This window comes from Pteropus alecto, unplaced genomic scaffold (genome assembly GCF_000325575.1).
Source record: "Pteropus alecto unplaced genomic scaffold, ASM32557v1 scaffold160, whole genome shotgun sequence".
Taxonomy (NCBI): domain Eukaryota; kingdom Metazoa; phylum Chordata; class Mammalia; order Chiroptera; family Pteropodidae; genus Pteropus; species Pteropus alecto.
Genome location: NW_006429864.1, coordinates 350482 through 363818, shown reverse-complemented (window position 1 = coordinate 363818; position 13337 = coordinate 350482). Strand labels below are relative to the sequence as shown.

The 13337-nt window shown below is 46.8% G+C and overlaps 1 protein-coding gene and 1 pseudogene across 11 annotated transcripts in view; one reads left to right on the top strand and one right to left on the bottom strand.

Annotated features, from left to right (window-relative positions):
• Positions 1-13337, top strand: part of EPS15L1 (epidermal growth factor receptor pathway substrate 15 like 1) — an 89138-nt gene that overhangs the window by 4113 nt on the left and 71688 nt on the right. The window lies entirely within an intron of this gene.
• LOC112477157 lies at positions 10746-10864 on the bottom strand (annotated as a pseudogene).

Below are 13337 nucleotides of genomic sequence, written 5' to 3'. Positions count from 1 at the left end.
CCGAGTGCTTGGGACACTTGTTTGTCTTTTCGTCCTTTGTTTTTTTCTTCTCTAAAATAATTGCTAGTCTCTCTGTCTTACTAGAATGCTAATGGTGATGCGGTATAAATTGATGGGCACAGAGCCAGGTTTTAGAGTAAAGTTTGGCTCTGCCTTATAAGATGCAGAATTTCTTGGCTGTCTCTGTCTGATTGACTGGCATTGGCCTGGTTTTTGTTGACTAAGTAGCTCCTGGTCAAGCAAGAACATGTAAGTTTCATCCCCTTCGCCCCAATTTCAAACTTTAAAGCAACTTTCCCACGCCTGGTTCTTAACCCCAGTCAGCTGATCTGGGAAGTGGAGTGACTTCCCAGACGGTACCCGAGAGCTGAGTGTCCACTCTTCCATGCCTCAGACTCTGCCATGTTACCGTGCTGACAGACAGACACACTGCCACCACTCTGGTGAGAGGCATCTTGTCAGCTCACTCCTGAGGGTGCTCTCAGGTTCTCCCCACCTTGACCTGACTTAAACAGCCAACATCCATGCAGAAAGCTACTACATACTCTTCCTGAAGACTCTCTGAATCCCATTATCATTTGAGGTCTCTTCAGGGTGTCTGTATTTCAGTGTTAGGGTCCCCAGATATACTTTCAAGGCCTTCAGTTGAGCAGTATTTTCTGTACTTCAGTTTCCCCATCTGCAAATTAGGAATAACTCTTTAATATATCTACCTCATAGCAGTGGAGTCTGAGGATCCCATGGGGTGATGGATGTGCCGTCAATGCGCCTATTTGTGTATCTCACCATTCGTTCAGCAAGTATTTACTGGACATCTTCTCTTTGCTGAGTGCTTTCTGGGCAGTGTGGTGTAGCGGTGAACATGAAGACAGCCCTGCCCTGTGGAGCTGAGGTTCTAAGAAGGGAGGCATGGATGTAAGGAAATGAGCGGGTACCTACAGAGCCTATGGCGGTGTGATCGTGGTATGAGAACCGTGAAGTAAGGAGGATACGATCCCATATGTGAGGTCCAGGAAGTCCTCATCACACAGGCGCCAAGGCTGAACAGAAAAGGCGTTTTGGAGTGCTCAGTTTATCCTCCCAGTGACCCTGGTCGGTCTTATCCTGGCTTCTTAAAAGGTAAACTGAGGCCAAGGGGTGTTATGGCACTTGGGAAAGATCACAAGCAGCAAGTTTTGCTCACATGGTTCTTTTGACCCACGTCTAGGCTCAGCATTGGCTGTAGTTTCCTGTTTTTTGATTTTTTCTTAAGCTGCCAAGCATTAAAACAATGTGAGTTCTCATTTGTTTTTAAACACTTGTTCTACCTGATCATTAGATACTGTGGAGTCTGTTGGAGAGAAGATCACTTGTTTAAATTTTTATTTTATTGTTTTAATCTTATCTCATTGGAAGGTAGAGGGGAAAATGGAAAGCCCTCCTCATTCTCTTTACAAGGGATCAGCGGGTTTCCCTGCTGGAGAGGGTCCTTGGTGCTTCCAAGCTGATGCAGAATGAGTGGGCCACACCTGGCCCACAAGGAGGGTCGACTAGGCCTAGGCCACAGTAGAGGCTCAGGCCATGGGTAGTCTGAGCAGGGGAGGGGATGGACAATTTGCTTCCACTTGGGTGTATAGGAGACAGCTGCACATTTGGACTGGGCTGTGGGGACACTGGTAAGAGAGGGAGGAGTGGCCTCTCAGAGGCAAAGGAGTATAAGCAGAAGCCAAGAAGCCAGAATTCCAGCTCAAAGGGCCAAATGTGAGTCTGGGGCTGGGACTCTGGGGTCCACATCCCTCTTGTAATTAGAGTGACTTAGGATAGATAACAGGTTTGGTGAATGGGACACAGGAGTCTGTGCCTGGCCTACAAATTAGCCTGAGACAAAAGGGACTGACAAGTGTCTGCTTGCCCAGAGATTGGCTGACGACAGATGTGGGGGAGGAAGGGAGACCTTTGTAGGGAGCTCCTATGTAGGGTGCTTTGCCCACCATGGGAGTGTCAGCTTTTAGTGCCACAAGCCATTGGAGGAAGGTAGAGGCACAGATCACCATCATCAGTCTCATGATTTCCATCTGGCTCTGCCTGCCGGGTGAGATTCTTATAGTTTTGATAGCAGAATCGATTTACTGATTACATTTTGAATTGACTGATATAAAGTCTCTTCTCCTTTTGTACACATTGGTTGAAAGCAGGGAGAGGTGGCTCCAGGAAGCCTAGTCATCACTGTCTGTGGACTGGATTAGGCCTGTGCCCTGTTCAGCATAAGAGACATCTGTATCCCGCAGCTCCCAGATCTGCCTTCCTTGTTCACTCTGCCTGTGGTTTCTTGGTCCTTTTTCAGTCACTGGCACAGTCGATTTTCTCTCTTGCGTCAGGACCTCTGCACATACCGCTCTCTGGAATGTTCCATTCTCTTTCATCTCTGGGTTAATCCCTACTCTTTGTATCTCAGGAGGCACATCAATTCCTGAGGTGAAGCCTTCCCTGACAGACTGGTCCGGTCTCTTTTACTGCCTGTGGGGCTGCCCTGCACTTTTACAGATAACAGTTTGTAATTTTCTATTGGGATCATTTGACTGATGGTCTCTCTTTCCCATCACCTAGATTAGGTCTCCAGTGGCAGGGACTGTGCCTGTTTTAATGTGTCCTTGTACCCCAGGTGCTCAGTACTCATCTGTTGAATGAATAGCTGAATGGGAGGGTAGGTCCACATTATACGAGGCATTGAAGAGCTATGGCAGGTTCTCGAGGAGTGAAGTGATAAGTTTAGATTGTTTGACTGCTTATGCAGTGAATGCCAAGAGTTTGCTGTGTTATGGCATAATGGATAAAGAGTGATCTGGACTGAGATTGTTTCCGGCAGAGCAGAGGGGTGTTGTGATAGATGTAATAGTGGGCCCTCTAAGTGTGAGGAGGAAGCAGGAGAAAGAATCTGGTGTGGTGTATGTAGCCAGCAGCACAAGATAAGCCTGCCAGGTGGGTGGTGCCAGGTGGGCGGCTGTGTCAATTGAGATAAGACCCACCATCTTTTAGTGGGCCCTCTAGACCGTTGAGACCCCACATTCAGGCACAGATCAGAAGCAGTCCAACTCTTGGGTGGGAATACCACATTCTGTTTGCTGAACACCTACCGCCTGACTGAGATAAGCAAAACTGAGCCCCACCCTTCAGTTGGGCTCCTCTACAGCTGGACACAGACACAGCATGGCAAATGCCCGCAGCTGGCAGAGGTGAGATGAATTCCTCCATTGGGCTGGAGATAAAGAAGAAGAGGGGAGGATACTGCATCTCCTTCTGTTCTCTCCTCTGTTCCAGCAGGACTGCCACACTACAGGAGACAGACGTGTGCAGCCTTTCAGATCTCCCCACCACCTGTACAGCTTTCTGTCCCCACTCCGCCCAGTCAGAGCTCCCTTCCTTGACTTTGGTAACCCAGGGTCCCCCAGAACGGTGTTGAGAGAGATTTGGGGCACAGGTTTTGCATGGAAGTGAGTGTGGTTGAATACTTACTTTTTGTCCATTCATCATTGACCCCTGTCAGGGAAGTGTCATCCCTGTAGTCATTTCTGAATAAGGAAACTAGGAAGATGAGAGGTAAAATGACTGGTTTCAGACCTCCTAGGGGTGGGGTGCCTGGATTGTTTTCTCCTGTGGGTGCCACTCCATGGATTCCCAGGTGGTCAGGGGTACTCTGTCCCTGCTGTGTCCCAAGCCCCTGAAGCAGGCAGGTGATAACCGTCTGTTGGTCGATGACTGCATGCTCTGAATAGCAGCTGGGGCGCAGTCTGTCTCTGGCTGCCTTTCATGGCAGTTGATCTGTGGGGATATTTTGTCTCTTGGGTGAAGAAACAGGCACAGCGCAGGGTATTGCCTGCCCAGGCCCACTCCCCTGGTGCCTGGCCAGTGTCCTGGTGCCAAGCTCCCACCCCTCCCCTGGGGCTTCCACTTACTCTTCACTTCTGCTCTGGGAGGGTGTGGAAAAGGGTTCTTTTTCTACCAATGATTTACTAGTGGCAGTAATACGTGTTTCTGTTAATCATTATGTGGATACATAGAAAATTAGCTTTTCTTAATCCACATAGGATATGCTTTTCAATTTTACATTTTCCAATGGAATAAGAAAATGTTCTTTCAGACTGCAAAGGCGAAAGATTAAATGGCAAAAAGTGTTGACGACGAGGTCCTCATATAGAGAATACTTAACCAGGACTATAAAGCTATGGGGGTGGGCTAGCCCTCTTCATCCCCCAACCCTGGAATGGGCACCGTTTGTGGTGGGGGTCCCAGAACCTCATAGACCCACGTATGTATCACAAACATTTCTCCTTTTGGGTGTTTTCCTGGGTAAAGATCAGAACGGCCTCTGTGCCCACAGTGCACCCCTACATCCACTTTCTGCATGGAGAAGAGGATTCTGGAGGGGCTCAGCTGACACCCACAGTTTCTGAGTAGGTCAGGTGAGCCTGCTGGTTACTGTGGTCAGTGCTGTCATTTCGCTTGCTCACACACCAGGCTGTGGAATCAGCATTTTCTTTCAGCCAAGAGCTTAATGTTGGCATTTGACTTTGTGGATTTATGTTTTTTGGTTGACTTTTAGCCACTAGAAAATATCCTTTAATTCACAACCATGTAAGTGGGTTTTTATAGCTATGTACTTTGCTTACTGTATGTGAAATTGTATGTTTTAAAAAATTGACAACTGAGACTGAGGACTGGTAACAGACTGTTCTGTCCTGGATGTTGGTTGCAGCTCAGCCAACTAGTTGAGAGAGAAAACGAGTACAACATGTACTATAGTGATCCAGCGTTTGGTGAACTGGTTCATGTTTGGCAAAGATCATTTGGTGTGGTTGGTGTAAGGACTATGATTTGACACCTGCAGCACAGTCTTGATCGCCTTGTGTGACTTCCCTCCTCACTCCCTTGATTATTTTGCAAATAGAGCCTGTTCCTCTGTCTTAATAGTAATAATAATCATAGTAATTGATGTAAAATGGCTTCTGTTTTAGAGTGTGTTTTATCTAGTAGTCTGATTTGATGCTTACAGTAATCCTCAGGGTGGCACTGTATTACAGTAGTTCCTTATCCCCAGGAATTATTTTCCAAGACCCCCTCGTGGATGCCCGAAACTGCACACACATATATGCTATATCTACTATGTTTTTTTCCGATACATACACACACACCTTTTCTCTTGAAGGAAGCACTTGATGGCTTTTCTTCGGCATATCTGAATTGCCATTGTTACTACTCTTGCGCTTTGGGGCCATTATCAAGTAAAATGAGGGTGACATGAACACAAGCACTGCAATACTGAGACAATCAATCCGATAACCGAGATGGCTAAGTGACTTAGAGGCGGGTTGCATGTATAGTGTGGAGACGCTGGACAAAGGGATGATTCATGTCCCAGGCGGGACAGAGTGATGGGATGGCTGGAGACTTCATCATGCTACTCAGAACAGTGCAAAATTGAAAACTTATGAATTACTTTTTTCATGGAATTTTCCGTGTAACATTTTCAGACCACAGTTGATTGTGGGTAACTGAAACCATAGAAAGTGAAACTATAGGTAAGGGGGGAACTTCTGCCCTTCCACTTTACAGGTGGGGAAACTGAGGCCTAACAAGGCTTTGTGGTCTGTCTTGACTCTGCTGCTGAGTGGTGGAGCTGTGTATGCCTGGGCACTGACCACACTGCACCCCTCTCACTCTCTCCCTCCTGAGGCTCCACCTAAATCTTACCCATTCCGTGACAGATATTTACCAAAGGCCTGATATGGGCCCAGCAGCACACTGTGGAATAGATGTGAAACCTCCGCTCTCAGGGAATCAAAAATGTCGGGAGGTGATCATTACAGTCTCTTTTGCAAGTTTGGGGCCATAGGAGTGTTGTTTCAGTTGTGGGGAATTTGAGAGGCTTCTTAGAGCAGGGATCTGGAAGGTAATTGTCCTTCAGCAGGCAGAGGCCCCCCAACCTATGCCTAGGGAATAATTTATGCCAAGACAAGGGGCGAAAAGTGCATAGTATGTTCAGTGGAGTGCAAAGAAAGGCGAGAATTGACAGCTGTGTGCGTGCGAGTGTGTGAAAGTGTGAGTGTATGTGTGTATGGGTGAATGTGAGTGTGCGTGTGGAGTGAAATTAGCCTGGCAGGAGCAGGAGATGGCTCTGGGGCGCATTGAGGGCTGGGCTGAGGGTCAATACTTCTTGCTCCTTCAGCAACCACAGAGGGTCTTTTTGAGCAGGGGAGTGACTGTGTACTGAGTGGAATGAAATGAAGAGGAAAGTGTTTGAAAGTGGGTCTAGCTGGGAGGCTGGGCCAGGTCTGGACCAAGATGTGCACAGAGTGAGGAGGGCATTGGAAGGCCAGCTCTCTGCTCTGTCCTTTAGTTCCCCCTTCCACTTAGCTGCATTCCTCTGCCTGTCCCTGCCAGAGAGTTTGCTCATCTGTTGGTGTGTTTCTTTCCTACCAGATCAACACTCAGCTCTTTGGCTGGAGGGACTGGCTTTTTGCTCGCCTGGGGATCTGGGAGCATAGCTTGATGCCTGGGGCCTAGATGACCCCCAGGCTCTGTAGAAGAGCAGAGGCTGATGATGCCACCCACAGAGGTGGAAGGGAGGCAGCAAGCTAACCTGGGGGATCTGGGAGTCCTTGGCAGAGAACTGCCTTGTAGCCAGGAGCACCTGCGTCCTGGGCAGTATACTCTGTTAAGGGATGGTGTAATGTCAGGCTAGGGGTCAGAAGATGGCAGGGATGTTGGAACCCTGGCTTGCTGATGTAGGAAAGGAATTTCTGGAAGGTTCACAGCGTATTTGGAGAAAATTGGGAGTATTGTGGATTGTGGGTACCCTGTTGTGTAGGGGCTCTACTATTGAGCCATAGCCTCCATGAGTCTTTCCAGGGCCTTGTTCAGTGCCTGATCCATCATGTGGAGGAAGGAAAGACAGAATGGAGGAGGGCTGTTCTCTGAGATGCTTGGAGGAGCCAGGGAGGGCTGTGGGGATGCTGGGGCCAGTTTTGATCTTAAGAAGCATTTTTGGGAGAAAGGGTTAGAATTTACTCCCTGCTGTACCCAGGTTGCCTGGGCAAGGTCTAAGGAGCTCCTGATTGCCTGGCCGCTTCCAGTCCCATCTACCAGCCCTCTCTGTGGTTGCACTTGACCTTGTCCTTCCAGGACCCCCCGTCCCCTATCCCTGGTGTTTTCCTGCCAGTGGTGCCCCCTTCGCTCTCCACTGTGGGCCTGTCCAGTGCTTCAGCATGGTGGTGCTCAGCCTTGGTGTCTCCTGTCCCCTTGGGCAGGCTCAGCTGGGGTGGTGGCCACCTCCCTGCTGTCACAGGTGTGTCTGACCTTGTCCTGTCTTTTCCTCACAGTACTTGGCAGCCCTCCGAGTGCGTTGTCATTTCTAATGACATTCTCCTGCCAGACCAGGAGCTCCATGAGTCTTGGGGGGAGGTGGTCCCCTTATTCACTTTTGCACCTTCACCGAGGCCAGTGCTTGGGACCAGGTAGGCGCTCAGTAGATACGGCTTGAATGGCAGTGAGATTTCCACCTTGATGTCCCATAGGGACACCCCAGAGAAGCATGTTTAAAGGTGAACTGTCATTCCTGCCCCCTTCTCTGCATTCCTTGGGCCTCATCCTCCTGGCAGATGCAGCCATCTCTCCCTGATCACTTCCTTCTGGCCCTGCCCTCCCATGACTCCTTTCGCTAGCTGAGTGCATGTTCAGTCACCTTCTCATGTGCGTGTTTGCTTAGATTGCCTTCATGATGACATTCTGGCTTCTCAGCAGGGCATGCATAGACCCCATCAACTTACTGTGTCCACCCTTGCTGCCTGGCTGAAATCATGCTGAGTGACCCCTGAATCCCTGCCTGCCCCTCTGCCCTGGAACCACCTTGCCCATCCCTGGCCCTTGCTCAGGCTCTGGAGGCCCTGGTCATACCTCCTGCTGTCAGGCCCCTTGGTACCATGCACTGTAGTCCACCCTGCTCTGTAGCCGTGGGCTCCTTCTGCCACCTGTCTCCCCTTCCTGAGCCCTAGAACATGGTCCCGTGCACTTTTGTGTTCTCCATGCATCCTTGTAGTGTGAACTCAAGCATGTTTGTTGAATGAGAGAGTGAACGAATTCATAAGTCCATGAGGTGAGAACTGGTGAATCCAAAGGCAGACCAAACTTTTAGGAAGTTTTTTGTGAAGGGTAGGGGGAGGCAGTAGTTTGAGGTGGAACTGGGATGGGGGTGCATTTCTGGCGATAGAACATGTTTTCACATGGAGCTGATGGAAGGAGAGTGACTGGGGAGAGAACAGGACTCAAAACAGCCAGTGTTTGGCCATTGCTCATCCTGTGTCACTCTCTGGTGGTCGGGATGTTCATCCTCATTTTCCAAATGAAGAAACCAAGGCACAGAGAGGCTGGTCACCCTCCCCAGGGTTGCACAGTGTTCCAGCGGTGGGATAGGATTCGAGTCCACATTTGTATGATGGTGCTATTGACCTCTGTGTCCTGCATGCTGTATAGAGCAGCGTGTCAGGGTGATCTCTGTTTTCTTGCACTTCCATTTCTGGTTGATGGGGCTGAGAGCAATGGTCTCCTGGGAGCATTGAAGCTTTCACACATTGACTCTGTTCCTGTCTCATTCCCAGCCCCTCCTAATGGCTCCTGGCCCTGAACTTCCTCCAGCTCTCTTGTTCACTGTGACATTTCATTGCTCGTCTAAATTTTCAGCTGTGGTTCTCTCACTCCTCGGTTCTCCTTGAGGGCGAGGACTAACCCTCCTCCCACTCCTGTGTCATGTCCCCACTGAAGGCCCTTAGTTTTGTGTAGGTCTGACAGAGTCCTGTGCTGAATGGCTGGCACACATCTTCAAGTGGTCTCTCATTGTGGCGGTCATTTGGGTTCCTGGGGAGAATTGTGTATCTTTCTTCACATCCCTCTTGAGCTTCTCTTTTTCCCTTTTCTGTCTTATTTACAAAAGCATCATGTGCTAATGTAGAACTCTGGAGAGCTCAGAAAGAGCTGGGAGGCAGCTGGTTCACCAGCTGGTTCCCTATTAGCATGTGGTGTCCCTCCCACCACATTTAGATTCACGTAGATTTGATCACCTAGTGCTTACCAGCCAGTTCATAACTGTCAGAGCTGGTTCGGACCCTCCCATTCACTTAGCAAATATCTGACGATTGTTTCCCATTAATAAATGTTCTCCCTGTACTGTTTTTCCTGCTGTTTAGTCTTCTTCGCAGTGGAGACAAAGCAGTTCATTATTGGCTTCACCAGTCCTCAGCGGTTTCCAACCCTTCAGTCACCTGTAGTCCTTCCCTCAAGTTGGGCAAACTGATGGAATTCTCTTGCCCTTCCTCCTCTTTCTTGCACACCTGATCCCTTCTTCAGGAGGAGACCTTACAGTAGTGGGAGAGCATACCTGCATGTGTGCGTGCACATATGAGAGTTAAAGAAATGCTAATTTTTACTGCTTGACAAAAGCATGATTTAATAAAGCTGTTCTTTGTTTATCACACTTGACCCTGAAGCAGCTTGTACCTTAGGATCTTTGCCAGAGCAGAAGAAACACATCAGATGTTGGTCTGTAATTATATAAAAGTTTAAACACACTAAAACTCTTGGGAAGAGTTTAATGAGCTCCCACATACTCACCGCCCACATTACAACAGAGGCCAATGTTTTATAAATCTCTTCAGACCTGTCTACCATCTCCTGACCCTCTCATATTCATTTTTTGAATTTTTTTTTAAATCTTAGAAATCATATTGCAATATGCATCTCTAACAGTTAAGATCATTTTTGCATAACCACAGTGCCATGTTGCACCTCACACAATTAGTAATTCTTTAGTAGTCTGTTACCCAGTCCATATTCAAATTTCCTTGATTGTCTAAAAAATGCCACCTTGCATTTGGTTATGAGGTCTTCTAAGTTTTTTTTTTAATTTAAAATCTTGAGATAATCTTAGATACATACATAGTTTAAAAAATAATGTAAAGACATTCTGTGTATTCTTTTTAAATAATTAAAAAATTTTTAAATTATAGTTGGCATATGACATTACATTAGTTTCAGGTGTACAGCATAGTGATTAGACATTTATATAACTAAGTGATCAATCACTCTGATAAATCTAGTACCTATCTGACACCGCATGTAGTTATTAATATCATTGGCTATATTCCCTATGCTATACTTTACATTCTCGTAACAATGTTGTAACTATCAATTTGTACTTCTTAATCACTCCCCCTTTTTCATCCACCTCCCCAAAACCTTCCCATCTGGCAACTATCAAAATGTTTTCTGCCTCTATGAATTTGTTTTTGTTGTTGTTTAGATTCCACATGTAAATGAAATCATATGGCATTTGTCTTTGACTTACTCTACTCAGCACAGTACCCTCTAGGTCCATCCATGTTATTGCAGGTGGCAACATTTTATTCTTTTATAGCTGAATAATATTCCATTGTATGTATGACCTCTTCTTTATCCCTTCATCCATTGATAAACACCCAAGTTGCCTCCATATTTTGACTATTGTAAATAATGCTGCAATGAACATATGGATTATCATGTCCCTTCAAAGTAGTGTTTTGGGTTTCTTCAGATAAATACCCAGAAGTAGAATAACTGGGTCCTTCTTTGTCTCGTTTTAGCTATTCATTCATTCATTCATTTATTTATTTAATGAGGCAACCCTTGGTTGACCTCACAGATTGCAAGGACCTTGTCAGCTTACAATCTCTTATTTTTTACGCTTACAGCACCTGGTCTTTCAAGGTGGTCTCCCATCCAAGTACTAATCAGGCCCAACCCTGCTTAGCTTCTGAGATCAGACAGGATCGAGCTTGTTCAGGGTAGCATGGCTATAGACTAGCCTTTGTTTTAAAGTCTATTTTGTTTAGTATAAGTATTGCTACCCCAGCTTTTGGTTGTTTCCATGCTCATGAAACATCTTTTTCATCCCTTTCAGTCCCTGTGTGTCTTTTGATCTGAAATGAATCTCTTATAGGCAACATATGTAATAGTTTGTATTATTATCCATTTAGCCATCCTGTTTTTTGATTGGAGAATTTAATCCACTTACTTTTAAAGTAATTGGTGATAGCTATGTAGTTATTGCCATTTTATTATTCACATTTTTTATCTTTTTTCTTCTTAAAGAAGTCCCTCAAATTTCCTGTAGTACTGGCTCAGTAGTGATGAACCTCTTTAGCTTTTTCTTGTCTGGGAAGCTCTTTATCTGTCCTTCGATTCCAAATGATAGCTTTGCTGGGTAGAGTAATCTTGGTTATAGGGCCTTGCTTTTCGTCACTTTGAATATTTCCTGCCAGTCCCTTCTGAACTGCAAAGCTTCTGTTGAGAAATCAGCTGACAGTCTTATGGGAGCTCCCTTGAAAATAACTAACTGCTTTTCTCTTGCTGCTTTTAAGATTCTCTTTGTCTTTAACCTTTGGCATTGTAATTATGATGTGTCTTGGTGTGAGCCTCTTTGCATTCATCTTGTTTGGGACTCTGAGCTTCCTGGGCTTGAATATTTATTTCCTTCACTGGGTTAGGGAAATTTTCTGTCATTATTTCTTCAACTAGGTTTTCAATCCCTTGCTCTCTACCCTTCTGGTATTCCTATGATGAGAATATTGGTATACTTGATGTTGTCCCAGAGGCCCCATAAACAAGCCTCATTTTTTTTTCCTGTTCTAATTGGCCGTTTTCTGCTACCTTATCTTTCAAATCGCCGATTCAATCCTCTGCTTCATCTAATCTACTGTTGAGTCCTCTTAAAGTATTTTTCATTTCAACTATTCTTCATTTCTGACTGGTTCTTTATGTTTTTATATTTTCTAGAAAACATTTTTATGTTTTCTGTCTCTTTGTTGAAATTCTCACTGAATTCATTTACTCTTATCCTAAGTTCATTGAGTATCCCTATAACAAGTGTTTTGAACTCTGCATCTGGTAGATTGCTTGTCTCCATTTTGTGTATTTCTTTTTCTGGAGCTTTGTTCTGTTCTTTCATTTGGGACATGTTTCTTTGTCTCCCCATTTTGGCTGCCTCCCTGTGTTGTTTCTATGTATTAGGTAGGGCTGCTATGTTTCTTGTTCTATGTAGAGTAGGCTTATGTAGTAGGTGTACTCTGGGGCCCAGTGGCACAGTCTCCCTGGTCATCTGAGCCAGGTGCTCCAGGTGTGTTGTGCTCTCCTGTTGTAGTTGAGCCTTGATTGCTGTTTGCATGTCAGTGGGAGAGATTGACTCTCTGGCTGATTGGTTGTGAGAACTGGCCGGTTTTTACAATGGAGGAGCTATTGTATAGGAGCTGACCTGATGGAGCAGGATTCGCTTTAGCAGGGCTCTGGTGTCTGCCCAGTTTGCCCTTTGGGTGTGTCATCCTCAGATGTGGCCCTGGGTAGTGCAGTGGCTCAGACTGAAGCTGACCACTAGGCATGCAGGCCAGGGTCTTCTGGGAGGGGCTTTACCGCAAGCCAAGTTCGGCCTCTGTCTGTGCCCAACCCGGGACTACCTGGCATGAGCCACCAAGCAGTCTGCAGATGGCTGCCACCCGCGCTGGGCTTAGATGTACCTCGAGAGTCCAAGCCACAAACTAAGTCTGGCTGCTCCTAGTGCTGGGCTTGAGGCTGCTCAGCAAGAGATGTGGGGCACTATGAGGCCAAATGCTGCTTCTTTAGGTTTTTGTGAACCTTTGAGGGATTTTAGGAAAGTCTACAGCATGAGCCAGGCCATTTGTATGGAAGATCTACTGGAAGGGGCTTGGGTGGGCCTGCAATTTGGGTGGGGTCTCAGGGAATCATCAGGGCCGGGTAGTCAGGTTGATGGAGACTCAGATATGGCGGCCACCTGCATCTACACACTGGGAGTAGGGAGGGCTCAACAAAGGAACACTGTCCTCTGCCAGCACTACTTTCTGGGAGAAAGCTGCCCCTCCAGCCCTTACCCCTAAGCCAGACAACTCTGTTTCTCCTTATAAGTCCCTGGTACTCTTTGAGCTGCTGCCCCAGAGCTGGAGCTTAGAGCAAGTGAATCTGTCAGCAAGTGAGTTCACACACGCAGGCTGCTTTAGAGGAATGTCTGTGACTCCAGCTGCCCTCCATCTCAAATCTCTGTTGATTTTCACAGATAGAAGTTGTGGAGACTTCTCTTCCTGGCACTGGAATTCTGGGTTGGGGGGGCCTGGTGTGGAACCAGGACCCCTTGATACTTTAGGGGAATCTCCACAGCTGAAATAACTCTCCTGATTTTCAATCGCCACACACGGGTGTGAGACCAGCCTCTTTCGTGTCTCCACGCCTCCTACCATTTTTGAGGTGGCCTCTTTTATGTGTCCAGT